Source organism: Maniola hyperantus, chromosome 25 (assembly GCF_902806685.2).
Source record: "Maniola hyperantus chromosome 25, iAphHyp1.2, whole genome shotgun sequence".
NCBI classification, from domain to species: Eukaryota; Metazoa; Arthropoda; class Insecta; order Lepidoptera; family Nymphalidae; genus Maniola; species Maniola hyperantus.
The window spans coordinates 5177507-5193374 of NC_048560.1; the positions used below are offsets into that span (position 1 = coordinate 5177507).

At 37.5% G+C, this 15868-nt stretch overlaps 1 protein-coding gene across 3 annotated transcripts in view; it reads left to right on the forward strand.

The window, feature by feature from the left end:
* SPR (Sex peptide receptor) overlaps positions 1-15868 on the forward strand; it is a 196747-nt gene that overhangs the window by 148062 nt on the left and 32817 nt on the right. The window lies entirely within an intron of this gene.

The following is a 15868-nucleotide window of genomic DNA, read 5'->3' on the forward strand; positions in this document are numbered from 1 at the left end:
TCCCTTCCAGGTTAGCCCGCTATCATCTTAGACTGCATCATCACTTACCATCAGGTGAGATTGCAGTTAAGGGCTAACTTGTATCTGAATAAAATAAAATAAATGCGAAAGTGTGTTTGTTTGTTGGTTTGTCCTTCAATCACGTCGCAAGGGAGCAACGGATCGACATGATTTTTATCATACCCATGCAAAAAATCATGTCGATCCGTTGCTCCGTTGCGACGTGATTGAATGACAAACCAACAAACCAATAAACCAACAAACCAACAAACAAACACATTTTCACATTTATAATAAGCGTACTGAGGCCCCTTCATTCCCTTGACTGTACATATATTTTTAACAAATTACTTTTTGTAGCGAAAACCCAGTTTTATGTTTTCAGTGGCTTTTATACCAAATCTACTGCTTCATTTATTTAAATTTCGACGGTTAATAACAAGAAATACAATCAAAGTTAAGTAATTCTGTATTTTAAAAGCAATAAGCATCATGAATACAGGTTTTATTCCTACTTTATAATAAACCTTTAACTTGGAAGTTAATTTCGGGGTATTAATTGGATTTCAAGTATTCGTCGAGCTCGACTTTTAATTGACTTTGGAATTACAATATTCATAGACATTATTATTTGTGTAACCCCTTTGGCGTTATGGAAGAGATTTCTAAATTACGAGTATTTCATCTTTCGAACAGTATAGGTATAAATCCATTTAATTATTTTAATGAAAGTGTTTTACCTACACTTCAGAGAAATTTCTAAATATTTGTTTTAGGCATGTAAGTAAGGAAGTGAGTTTGTTTTTTTGTGCACATAAATTTCTAAAAACCACACAAATACTCTTTTGACTTTCAATTAGTGTTGACGTGAAATATATAATTTTTTTTTATATTATGAAGAATTAAATATAACCAAATCATTATATTCACCAAACATACTAGACTAGGTACTATGATAATTATTTTGAAAAACCGGCCAAGTGCGAGTCAGGCTCGCGCAACGAGGGTTCCGTAATACAGTTGTATTTTTTCGACATTTTACACGATAATTAAAAAACTATGATGCATAAAAAGAAATAAAAATCTGTTTTAGAATGCACAGGTGAAGCCCTTTCATTACGATAAACCACTTGATATAGTTATCTTACTTAGAAAATTGAAAATACTAATTATTATACTATACCCCATTTGATATAGTTATCTTACTTCGAAAATTGAAAATACCAATTTTTAGTTTATGGCCACAATTTAATTTTTTTTTATGTGATGTAACCACAAATTCACGGTTTTCAGATTTTTCCCCAAATGTCAGCCATAAGATCTACCTACCTGCCAAATTTCATGATTCTAGGTCAACGGGAAGTACCCTGAAGGTTTCTTGACAGACAGACAGACAGACAACAAAGTGATACTATAAGGGTTCCGTTTTTCCTTTTGAGTTACGGAACCCTAAAAATAACTATAGGTACTTTTAAAAATTAATACGAAAACTTTCCGTATACAGAGTTTATAATAGGTATTATGTTTAGACGAGCAAATGGATAGCTATTTTAATTCATAATTGCTGTCTGGCTAACCAACTAGATATTGTGTAACCACTTTGCTCTGGCTTAATAATTCGCAATATGTCGCTCATACAGGCTAATGCCAGATAATACACTGCTTCACAGCGTGAGAGTTTCAGTAATGGCGTCCGCTTTATGTCCGTTACTGTGACTATTAACCATACGGTACTGATTCTGAGCACAACTTAAGTAATTTTAGAGTATTCGCATCCTCTTCTTACTAATGTAATATGAAAAGGACAGGACGCAGTTAAACAGTTTTAAATTTAATTTTTAGATGGTAAAACCCGTGATTTTAGCGCACACTCGCGAGCCTACTGTTTAAATTTGTAGCGTGCACTAAAATTTAGCACTTGACTCTAATAAAAACTAGCACTTTAAAACATCATATTTTAGAAACGGATCTAGAAATCGAAAAATGATGTTTCCATACCCATTACATGTAGGGGAGCTACCCTAAAAAAAATATCTATCACAATGTTTATACCTACCCATGCCAAATTACAGATTTCTAGCAGTTGTAGCACTAATAGTCTCTGAGATTAACCGAAGACGGACGGACGGACGGACGGACAGACAGACGGACGAACATGGCGAAACTATAAGGGTTCCTTGTTTACTACGGAACCCTAAAAAGAACGTAAGTAAATAAAAAGGATTAATTCAAAAGATGGAAGTCGTGTGCTACAATCAAATGAAATCCAATTAAAAGCTGAATATAAACAAAACCGCCGCCCGTCTCGAAATTAAGCCCAAATGAAATCTACAGCAATTAGGCTCGAACACGCACAGATTTAATTGCTTGCTTATTAACAAACTGGAGACATTCATTTTCAATTTAGTATCTCTTGAAATAAAGTTCAAAGTTGCTTGGGAAATATTTTGTAATTAGATTTTGATAAAATTGGTTGGTTAATATGGGACATTATTGGTTCCAGACGAGTAAGGAGTTAAGGACACAAGGAAAAAATCTGAAAACCCTGAATTTGGGGTTACATCAGACAAAAAAATTAAATTGTGATCATGAACTAATAATTAGTATTTTCAATTTTCGAAGTAAGATAACTATATCAAATGGGGTATCATATGAAATGGCTTTACCTGTGCATTCTAAAACAGATTTTTATTTATTTTTATGCATCATAGTTTTGGAGTTATACTGCAAAATTTCGAAAAAATACGACTGGAGTACGGAACCCTCGTTGCGCGAGCCTGACTCGCACTTGGCCGGTTTTTTTTAATATATTTAAAAGATAGAGAGCTATAATAAATACGGTTTACGTCATAAGACACTAACAGCGATCAAACAACATTATAAACACTTTTAGATGATTTAGTGCCGCAGATAAATTATTGTAAGGCCCTTCTTACATTACGATACTTACAGACGACTATAGTATCCTACGCGAGTCTCTAAGATGAGTCGCTGAGGATTATCTCACATACATTTGTATGGTGATTCGCACACTTTGCTACCGGTATCCTACGCGTCTGCTACTAGTCTCGCGATACCCACCTTGTCGTCGCCCGCCCGTCGTGTCTCCTACGAATCTCGGCAAAATGGCGGCGGATCAGCAGTTTGACACTACAGTTCAAGAAGAACTCTTTGTTTTTAGTAGCATAATGTACGAAACTCGAGTAGCGAACATGTATTCTACTCTGTCTCTTGCGTGTATCGTAATGTATGAAGGGCCTAACAGATCGGGCATAGAAGCTTGGTTAGATTTATGGAATTTATCATGACAACAGATTGGTTAGATAAAACTAGCAATTTATATCCTTTACTTTAGACTTTAGAAAGAGCGGATAGATTTGTAGGTTTTCTTTTAAGAAATAGATAGACAAAATGTTTGCTTGGAAGATTTAGAGAATCGATCCTTATCTGGGATAGAAAAAAAGATTTGTCCTGACTCACAAGGGAATATCAACGCAACAATAAATGTAAAAACTTTCAAAAATCTGTCTCGTTATGCCAGCAGTATAGCACGGTCTCTTTTTCACAGGAGTGTTATAATGAAATTCAGTACAACAATAACACTCGTTTGGATGCTTTAATAGTTATTAAGATATTGGGTGTTTTAATGTTGGCAATAAGCTAACTGTTTCAGAATCTTTTATAGAGGATTCATAATATTATGGGTGTAGATAAAGTCTTGTATGCAACTGTTGATAATTAGGTATTAAAACACTCAAGACATACTATTATCGCACTCGGCTTCGCCTCGTGTGATAAATTTATTATTGTATATACCTACATTTATTCTAACTCTATTCTGTTAAAATAGTTTAATTATAATTTTAAGTAATCTCTTTTGGCCTTCTGTTATACCTAGATTTAAATTTAAATAATAATTATGTATTTACGCTGTTGATTACTTTCAAATAAAAAAAAAAAAAAAAAAAAAAAAACCGACTTTCGTGTTTTAATGCCCCTATTTATACAACAGTTGCATAAATAACTATTATCTTGGTAAAAAAAAAATAAAAATAAATGTTGATTGGAACAGCATGCGCTCACGCTGAACTTGGAGCGACCATGGAGAGAAGCAGCACTCTCAAAACGAGCAATGGAAACAAACATACAATCATCAGACGATATGAAAGTATGGGTATGAATCAAAATCATAGAGCAGAAACAAAGAGGAGTTGGCCTAAGCAACTGTGCACTGTGATTTTCAACTAGGTCCTGACGTCATCACTGTGGGCGGGGCCTTAGTTAGTATGCTGTCTGCGTTCGTCAGGTTCACATATATTGAGACTCGTATTATCGGTGTGTTTTCGCGTTTTTAAGAACAAAAGGATGAAGTGTTGTGTTTTATCGTGTCAAAGTTATTCAGATAGACGTTCTGATGCTATGAATGGTATCACATTTCATTTGTAAGTAATTTTATACGTAATTATTAAAATAGTTCTAGATTATTGACATCTAGTGTGAGATAGCTGAACTATGTAGTGACATCAATATATCGATGTTAGGTCGCTAAGCGAGTAGTTTTGCTACTAACCCGCAGATGGAAAATTGAGAAGTGGGCGGCGTTCCACAACCCCTCACCCCGCAAAATGTCACTCGATATTTCATAGGGAAATCTTAATACAACATCTCCTCTTTGTTTCTGCTCTATGATCAAAACCATCAAAGTTTTAGACAGCCTTTTCATCGTAATATTAAAGTTTTACGTTCGTACGTGCAGAGATGAATAAGTTGATGCTATGTTAGGGTTACCATTCGTCCCGATACTTTGGGACATGACACCTTTATCCAAAACTAGCGACCCGCCCCGGCTTCGCATGGGTGCAATGTAGATACTAATGTGGTGTCATTGAGGTGTCAATTGCCTCGGAAACTCTCAAATGAGAGGATTTTTTTCCGACCTAATTCACATTATTTCAATTTCTCTAGGGATCTCTAATTTTTTGAGAAATAAACTATAGTTATAAACCTTTCTCTTGAATCACTCTATCTGTTGGTGAAAACCGCATTAAAATCCGTTGCGTAGTTAAAAATATCTACGCGTTCATACATACATGTCATACATACAGACAGCGGGAAGCGACTTTATTTTACACTATGTAGAGACATGTCGTCAACATTCCTTCTACGCGGACTGCTTTCTTAGCGGATGCCTACGTCGTAATAGGTATCTGCATGCCAAATTTCAGCCCGATCCGTCCAGTAGTTTGAGCTGTGCGTTGATAGATCAGTCAGTCAGTCAATCAGTCAGTCAGTCAGTCAGTCACCTTTGCCTTTTCTATATTTAGATGATGATGATAATACACTTACCGCTACTCATAACACAACTAGCTGATGCCGCGACTTCGTACGCGAGGTTTTAAAAATCCTGTGGAAACTTTCAAATTTTCCGGGATAAAAAGCCTATGTCCTTCCCCGGGTTGCAAGCTACCTCTGTATCAAATTTCGTTAAAATCGGTTGAACGGTTGAGCCGTGAAAAGCAAGCAGACAGACAGACAGACAGACAGGCAGACACACTTTCGCATTTATAATATTAAATAATTACATTCACAAAATTGTCCATCAGTTTTGTTTTATTTCACCTACTAGCTAATGCCCGCGACTTCGTCCGTCTGGATTAAGGTTTTTAAAATCCCGTGGGAACTCTTTGGTTTTCCGGGCTAAAATTACTCTATGTCACTCTCCAGGTCTTTAACTATACCCATGCAAAAAATCAGGTCAATCCGTGGCTCCTTTGCGACGTGATTGAAGGACAAACCAACATACCAATAAACTAACAAATAAACACACTTTCGCATTTATAATATGGGTAGTGAAAACTTTTCCTTCGCCAAATTGTCCCAGGATTTCAGGAAAATATGGGAAACCTGTGCTACGTGTTTAGCGTAGAGTTGAAGAGGGAAACTTTGTTGATATATATCGCCGCTTTTCTTTGGAAATTCCCGAGTTTGTTTCTGCGGTTTCTTTATTTCATATTTTTATATTGATTGTTTCATAGTTAATAACTTCATACTGGTACGACTATGAAAACTATGAGTCCCGCAATTGCTATTGCGCTGGAACCATGTCTCATTAACATCGAAATGATGTCATTTGATTTCAGCCGAAATAAAAATATACTATCAACTCGAAACTTCAGTCTAGTGCTGAGGTCACTAAAATGGCGGCCACGGCCATTAACCATTTGCGGGACTTAATATGACTCTGAGAATTCTTATAGTGAAATATCTTTCCATCTCACGGGATTTATGAAAAACCTAAATCCACACCGATCACATTGCGGCGTCCTCCAGAATCTACTCTAAAATCTAAATTAATAAAATAAAATCTAAAATAATCTAAAAAACATAGCAAAAAATACAAATTTTACTTTTGAATTTTATCTTGGTACTAGCTGATGCCCGCGACTTCGTCCGCCTGGATTTACAAGGGAACCCTTTGATTTTCCGGGATAAAAAGTAGCCTATGTGTTAATCCAGGGTATAATCTATCTCCATTCCAAATTTCATCCACATCCGTCCAGCCGTTTTTGCGTGATTGAGTAACAAACATCCAAACATCCAAAAATCCAAACATTCACACTTTCACATCTCTATATAATATAAAAATGAATCGCTGAATGTTCTGCTGATCGCAAATTTCGAGAGCAGCTGAACCGATTTTGATAATTCTTTTTTCATAATATTCCTTGAAGTACGGGCATGGATGGTTTTTACGGAGAGAAAAATTAAAAAAAAATCCTGAAAAAGAATCGACTATTAGGCGGTACGAAGGTCGCCGGGGCAGCTAGTTTATAATATTAGTAGGATTACTGAACTTTATATTGTGTATGTCTCAATTGCCTGAGAATTCTCAATAATGTTCTTAAAGGTAGGTGAAGTCTGCCAATCCGCACTGGGCCAGCGTGGCAGAGTATGGCCTAAATCCCTTCTCACTCTGAGAGGAGACCCGTTCTCAGTAGTGGGCCGATGATGGGTTAATCATGATGATAATGATATCTCAGTTGCTACCAGAAGGGTATACATTTTGACACCGGCATTATAAATCAAAGGGCGAAAATTAGAAAGCGTGTCAAAGATTTTATTCTGCACTTAGAAAGGCATAAAGTCACAAATTATTAAAACGACGAACATTATCTCGACAGACAGAAAGGAGGCCCTCGAGAATAATGTTATTTCAACTCAAATTCCCTTTCGCTGGTATATTATTTTAAGTAAAACAGATTATAAGTAGACATGTGTCCGCTATAGCTTAACTTAACTGAAAACCGCTGCCATGCCTTTAGCGTACCATAGCGTTATTGTCGTAGCTAGCAACGGTTAACAGATATCATCTATGACGAACCACCTGACAACGCAACGCTGCCAACTGGCAACTGACAATGCATTGTTTGGTTTTTTGGTAACTAGAAACGCAATAATTATGCCTTCTCTTTCTTTCTTTCACTGAAAGCTGAGAAGGAGCGGTTATTGGCTAATGGCTATTGGCTAATGGCTACCGGCTTAGTAACTTAACTAAGAACATTTCACGAAAATTGATAAACCAAAAACGACCTTATGTCTATTACACTAAGGCGCTAATTTGTTTGGTTAACTGTTCAAGTACTTGTCCATTAAGGTTTGATCTATCAAGCTTATTACAGTTAAGCCTTAGACTAATAAAAATAAGGTCGTTTTTCGTTTATCAATCTTTGTGAAATGTTGTTGGTTAACTTGACTGTGGCAAACTATCCGTGCAAGCGTCCAATATAGTTTGACCTCAATGATCATGATAATTAAACTTTGCTGATATGAACTTAAGGTTGTGATTACTTCACGATTTTCATGAAAGTAAAATTGGTTTTATTTTAGTGAAATATGCGCGCGCAGATCAGGTGGTGTTACGGCGCGTTTGTTTGTTTTGACTTTTGATGAAAGTTTTAATACCTAATTAGATAGTTTGAGCGGTGTTTGTATTCAGTAAATACTAAAGTTTTGTCTTGAGATATTGCTTTGTTTTATTTAGGTAGCTTTTGCCTGTAGTGTGGGTGATATTGACGATTGACTATAATTTGTAAATAACTTAGTAGGTGTATAAAATTGTAAAAAGGTGTTAAGAAAAAAAATAAAGTTTTAATAGTTTTAGGTACTTAAGTGATATAATTAGTGTTGTACAAAACTTTGATTAAACGTTTTTGAAAATTGTGCTAGTCCTAAGCCTAGAAAAGCATGAAGGGAAATCGTCAATATTATTCTAATGCACTTACACGACTTGAAACTTTAGCCATACCTACAGACGGATTCGATACGGCAGCTAACTAAGTTACTACTTACTACAAACAAAAATGGTGCGCATATTAAATTAGTTGAAACACAGCTTTGATACCGATACTAGGCAACTGTTATCAATAGCGCTATTGTAACTAAATAGCGGTTTAATAACCGTGGCCAGAAATAGCCAATAACGCCCATCTTTAATTATAAGTAGATATTATTATTAAGATGAATAATGTTCCTAAATATCTGCCTTTAGTATTCCGTATCTCCAGATAAAAAATAGGTAATCTAATAAATTACACTTTGTGATGGTCGGTTGTTGCATTTGTAAGAAGTTATAGTGGTGATAATTTTTACGCGAACTTAAAACTAAAGCTACGAGGGTTCCAAACGCGCCCAGGTCTGAGAAGAGCCCACAACAAACTCAGCCGGGTGTTATATAATATTTTATAACTGGGTATTTTTTGTAATAGGGTATTTACCTACCTAATATTTTAAGATGTAATTGTTCACTTCCAAAAAATTATTTGTACCGAAACAACGACGTACAAAAACATTTATTATATTTTGTCTATTTCAAGTTGAATTTATGGACTAAGTTAGACTTAGAACCTTGTTAGAACTACAGTTTGCAATTTATTACTTGTTTTGCTGACAAACAAAGGAGTTTAATTTATAACTGTTGCTGTTCTACTATATTAAAATACGTACCTACTACACAAAACTGATTGATTTTTAGGGTTCTGTACCTCAAAAGGAAAAACGGAACCCTTACAGGATCACTTTGTTGTCTGTCTGTCTGTCTGTCGGTCTGTCAAGAAACCTACAGGGTACTTCCCGTTGACCATCATGAAATTTATGTTATGTATTATGGTAGGATCTTATAGCGGACATTTGGGAAAAAATCTGAAAACCGTGAATTTGTGGTTACATCACGCAAAAAAAATTAAATTGTGGTCATAAACTAATAATTAGTATTTTCCATTTTCGAAGTAAGATAACTATATCAAGTGGAGTATCATATAAAAGAATTATCGTGCAAAATGTTGAAAAAATACGACTGTATCACGGAACCCTCGTTGCGCGAGCCTGACTCACACTTGGCCAGTTTTTATTTACTTACTTTTTACGCGGTGCGGTGAAACCCAAAGGAGGGTTATTATTTGGAAGAAATCTTTTGATGACACAATTTATTGGTGTAATACAAAGTCTGGTATACATTCTTATTAAGTGCTAGCTGATGCCCGCGACTTCATCCGCGTAGATTCAGGTTTTTAAAAAATTCCGTGGTCTCTCTTTGATTTTCCGGCATAAAAAGTAGGCTATGTCCTTCCCCGGGATGTAAGATAACTCTGTAACAACTCACGAGCTGCGCATGTCTGTCTGTCTGTCTGTCTGTCTGCTTGCCTTTCACGGCCCATCCGTTCAACCGATTTTGATCAAGCTTGGTACAGAGATAGCTTGCATACCGGGGAAGGATATAGGCTACTTTTTATTCCGGAAAATCAAAGAGTATTCATGGGATTTTCAAAAATCTAAATCCACGCGGACGAAGTCGCAGGCATCATCTAGTAATAAAAAAAACATCATTGTTAACCGATAGACGTCCACTGCTGGACATAGTTTTCGTGTGGGGATTAAGGTTTTCTACACGCCACCACAGTTTTCCACGGTCTTGCTTCGCCTGAATCCAGCGGTTCCCGCTGAATTCTTTTGAGTCGTCTGCCCACCTGTGGGGAGTGTGCCAGTGCTTCGCTTCCCAGGTAGCAGACTGACGTCAGTGACGGACAGGTGCCGTCAGTTTAAAATCAGTAAGACTTCATGACGTCGTGATGACGTAAAATTTAAGCGGTCGCCAATCTAGCACCTTGGGACCTCAACTTTTATCAGTTTTTCGAACTATGTACTTACCTCCATTGCCACTTCAGCTTTACAAGCCTTCGAGCTATGTCGGCTTTGAAATTAGTTAAAGTTAATCTCTCCGAAACTCGTTTTCAGTCGTCTCTATCAAAACTTCAAAGGTACAAAATGGGTACAAAGATGTCAAAAACAAAAGAAAACTTCTTTGAACGTTTTCCGAAAACCAAAGTTGTTTTATTAAGCATTGTTTATATGAAGCCAATAAGCTATAAGCTGTGGTAGCCTAGTGGTAAGGGCGTCCGCCTTCTCGTCGGAGGTCGGCGGTTCGATCCCGGGCATGCACCTTTAACTTTTCGGAGTTATGTGCGTTTTAAGAAATTAAATATCACTCGCTTTAACGGTGAAAAACATCGTGAGGAAACCTGCATGCCTGAGAGTTCTCCATAATGTTCTCAAACGTGTGTGAAGTCTACCAATCCGCACATGGCCAGCGTGGTAGACTATGGCCAAAACCCTTCTCACTCTGTAGGAGACCCGTGCTCTGTAATGAGCCGGCGATGGGTTGATCATGATGATGATACGAAGCCAATCGCTGGTTGCTAGTCTCACTGGCATTCAGCACTAGCTTGGTATTGGCCTTGTATAAACAGTTTTTCAAGCCAAGTCAGCGCTGGCGAGAATAGAGCGATCGTCTAATTTTTGAGCCAGTAGGACTGGCGGCAGCGAACTGGCTTCGTATAAACCATACTTTAAAGAATGATTTTCTCGTACTTTTCCTAGAAGGTATGGGACAGAAAGTTTTATTTCGAGAAAGTTTTATTTCAAGAAATAAAACTTTGATTTGTTATTTCGATCGTGAATTCTCTTCTATCTTTTCTTCACGGTGAAAATTTTCATATAGCTAACAGGAGACCCCAGTTCCCCAAGGCGCGAATCACTTACCTAACATGTGACTCGCTCGTTTGCTCGCTATATTTATTAAAAAAAACCGGCCAAGTGCGAGTCAGAGTCCCGCACCGCGGGTTCCGTAGGTACAATACAGTCTTATTTTTTTCGACATTTTGCTCGATAAATCAAAAACTATTATGCATAAAAACAAATAAAAACTTTGAAAGTTCAAAATACTAATTATTTATTCGTGAACACATTTTAATATTTTTTATTATGTAACCACAAATTCATTCATTTTTTTCGAATTTTTCGAGCACGGGTCTCAGAATGAGAAGGGTATTTTGGTCTGATGGGAAGCCTTGGCCGTAGCTAGTTACCACCCTACCCGCAAAGCCGTGCCGCCAAGCGATTTAGCGTCCCGGTACGATGTCGTGTAGAAACCAAAGGGGCATAGGCAGTGGCGTGAGATTCATAGAGGCATGGAAGTTCTGCTTACCCTAGTAGAAATTACCAGTGCCCATTTTTCTTTATGACCTGCCATTCAGTAGGTCTATATAAGGTGTATCTAAGGCCTATCTTACTAATGCTTACCCTGGCTTCGAACTCTGTGCACGCCATTGGGCATAGGTTTATTAAAAACTGCCTTACCGCCCATACCCCTTCCGTTAGGCCGCTTCCATCTTAGACTTAATCATCACTTACCACTCGGCGAGATAGCAGTCAAGGGTTAACTTGTATCTCAATAAAATAAAATAAAATGTAAATCATAATGTAAAAGCAAGAGAGAGATAAATGTTCGCTTGAGGATTCCATTGCTAGTTGCAGTAGGAAGGTATTTCATAACAAGAATTCCTAACTGATAAGGCAGCCAAGCCGCAACTGAGTTGAATCGGGATTGTCTCCAAATGAACGGACCGAAGGCTCTATATTAATTTACCTAGTTGCATAATCTTGACTCTGAAATGAAGTCTACTGGTAATCAACTTTTTACCTCGCTTAGTTTATTGAACAGTACCCTTATTTTAAATGCGAAAGTATGTGTTTGTTTGTTGGTTTATTGGTTTGTTGGTTTGTTGGTCTGTCCTTCAATCACGTCGCAACGGTGCAACGGATTGACGTGATTTTTTGCATGAGTATATAATAGATAAAGACCTGGAGAGTGACATAGGCTACTTTTTATCCCGGAAAATCAAAGAGTTCCCGCGGAATTTTTAAAAAACCTAATTCCACGCGTACGAAGCCGCGGGCATCAGCTAGTTATCATTAAATGCAAATCAATAGGGAGATAAATGTTCGCTTCAGTATTCCATTTCTATAGTTGCAGTTAGGTATTTCATAACAAGAATTCCAAACTGATAAGGTAAACTCAGCAAAGCCGCAACTGAATTGAATCAGGATTGTCCCCAAATAAACGGACCGAAAGCTCAATATTAATTTACCTAGTTACATAATGTTATCTTGACTCTGAAATGAAGTCCACAGCTGGTAGGTACCTAATCAACTTTACATCGCTTAGTTTATTGAACTAGCTGATTCCCGCGACTTCGTCCGCGTGGAATTAAGTTTCAATCTAGGTTCAAGGTTAGGTTGGTAAGGGCGTTGACGGATGACATAAGTGCGTAGTGGAAGACGCGTTGTGCCGACCCTAAGTAGCGTGGGATAAAGTAAGGAACAAGAAGATATGCCGTCAAAATTAATCGGCGATCCACGCGGATGAAGTCGGGGATGAGCTAGTCTATATTTATATCTATATCTATACTCTATACTATTATATAAAGAGGCAATGTCGTTAAGTTTGTTTGTAGGGGGTAATCTTTGGAACTAATGAACCGATTTTAAAAATTCTTTCACCAGTAGAAAGCTACATTATTCCTGAGCGACATAGGCTATACGGGATCTTTAAAAATCTACGCGGGCGAAGCCGCTGGGATCAGCTAGTAATAAATAAAGATACTGGGCTAAATATAGGTACCCTTTACAATTACCTTCTGACGTCACCCCTTAGAGAACTGTCCCAGAATCAAATTACCCTGAAACGGAAGCTCTGTGTAAAGGACGTTAGGATATAATTAGTCCTCGTGGAAATGTTGTGCCTTTGATCGGTAATTTAGTTATACTACGTTAGTTTTAGTGTACGCAAAACCTGAAAGTAGTTTGTTCAGAATCAGTAACAGAATCGATTGCAATTGTTTTTAGTACGGGTTATATTTTGACCAAAAATACTTTAACATACAACATAAAAACTTTGGTCAAAAATATTCATTTACTTGATATTTGTTCCTGAAAGATAATTTTCTGAAGTTTCCCAGATTTGCACAAATATGATTTAAATGAGTATTTTTGACTAAAGTTTTTATGGAAAAACATGTAGATGCATAAATGATATGCCCGCAAAACTCATTACCATAAGCCTTCGATGTATGATTAGTCTACTATTTTCGAAACACTAACTAAAATTTGAATTTTCGCGGCTGGATCTATCAACCTACCTTAAGTGCAAGTCAGTCTCACGTTCACGAGAGACAGCCCGCTGACAGACACACGGACGGACGGATAGCGGAAGCTTAGTAACAGGGTCCCGTCGGCACCCTTCGGGTACGGAACCCTGAAAATGAAAAGCTACGTGACTCCTAAATTGAACTGTACCCGTAGTACAAGATTTTACGTCTCACCAAACCAAACCAAATTCGAGAGTCGAAATACTTCCGCGTTTTGAATTGAAGTCAAATATTCAATGCCACTGATTTTAATTTCGCAATGTTTCCACTTGGAGCGCTGGCTGTAGAAGTGTAGACAAACTTAAGCTTTAAAACAAGGCAATTAAGATCCAGTTTACTGTAACGCGGAAGTATTTCGACTCTCGAATTTGGTTTGGTTTGGTGAGACGTAAAATCTTGTACTACGACGGGTACTGTCAACAAATTAAATTACCCCAACGGCACTGCAACTTTGTCCTTTGAATAATAGCCTAGGTAGGTACTTAACTGCAGAACAGGAAGTGTCAATTAAATTTTCCGTTGTAATTTAATTATGTGACTCTGAATACTAAATTGTTGAGGATATAATGCGTAAAACTAACCTTACATTAATACCAACCTTGGAATCAAGCTTTGTGACACACTAATATTTGTCGAAATTAAATTACTGTATAACAGTTTAATATATAAGCTGTGATATAAGCTGTGATAGCCTAGTGGTTAGGACGTCCGCCTTCTAATCGGAGGTCGGGGGTTCGATCCCGGGCACGCACCTCTAACTTTTCGGAGTTATGTGCGTTTTAATTAATTAAATATCATTTGCTTTAACGGTGAAGGAAAACATCGTAAGGAAACCTGCATGCCTGAGAGTTTTCCATAATGTTCTCAAAGGTGTGTGAAGTCTACCAATCCGCACATGGCCAGCGTGGTAGACTATGGCCAAAACCCTTCTCACTCTGAGAGGAGACCCGCGATCTGTATAGTGAGCCGGTGATGGGTTGATCATGATGATGATGATAACAGTTTACGGTCCTTGCCTTTTCGGTAAAACGTCATTTTGTACGAACTATAGAATGATCATGAAGAATTTCACTGTGATCGTTCAGTTAATATATTATGTTGCGTGTATTGTAATTTGAAGCCTCAGAAAGCTCAGAGTCACTCAGCGGGCGATGGAGAGAACTTGGAGTTTCTCTACGTGATCAAATCAGAAATGAGGAGATCCGTAGGAGAACTAGAGTAACCGACATAGCTCAGCGGGTGGCGAATTTGAAGTGGCAATGGGCAGGGCACATACTCGTAGTTCGAGAAACCAATAAGTAGACATTGGGGTCCAAAGATGCTGGAATGGCGACCTCGCACCGGAAAGCGTAGCGTTGGAATGGAAGACCCCCCAACGTACGTCAGCGGCGTAAGACCGTGACGTTTGGAAGACCCTACAAGAGACCTATGTCCAGTAGTGGACGTCTTCCGATTGATAATGATGATGATGATGAATAAAATTACGACCTCCCAGTGACACAGTTAGGCGCTCAGGAGCAATTAATTTCGTCAAATTCGGATCATTATAGTTCTAGAATATCTATTATAAATGCGAAAATGTGTTTGTTTATTGGTTTATTGATTTGTTGGTTTGTCCTTCAATCACGTCGCAACGGAGCAACGGACTGGTATAGATTTTTTTAAGACCTGGAGAGTGACATGGGCTATATTTTATCCCGGAAAATCAAAAAGTTCCCATGGGATTTTTAAAACCTAAATCCACTCGTACGAAGTCGCGGGCATCAGCTAGTGATGCATATTTTCCAACTAAATAACACGTCCTTTTTAATATACCCTAAAAGCATGACGTAAAGAAAAATATTATGTACGCGTATTACATCTATGATGTGCGAAAAGTTGTGGGAAAAATAATGTAAAAAGAAAAAGGAAAGGAATTGTTAAAATATTGAAGGAAAATGGCAAAAAGAAGGCGAAATTCACTAAGTTTACCTTATCTCATGGAATGCTGCGAATTTTTACATATTCATACACTTTATCCCGTCATAAAAAATGAGGCTCACGCAAAGGCTTTTACGGCTTGGTTTTTTTTTTGTACACATTTCAAAAAAGCATGACGAAAACCCAAAGTAGTACCTATTTATCTGAAACTACATATATTATCGCCACCAGCCAGCCCACTACTGAGCACATATTATTATCTCCTCTCATAATTAGAAGAGTTTAGGTCATAGTCCGCCATGCTGGCCAAGTGTGGATTGGTAGACTTCATACATCTTTGGGAACATTATGGAGACCTTTCAAGCATGCAGGTTTTCTCATGATGTTTCCTTCACCGTTAAAACAAG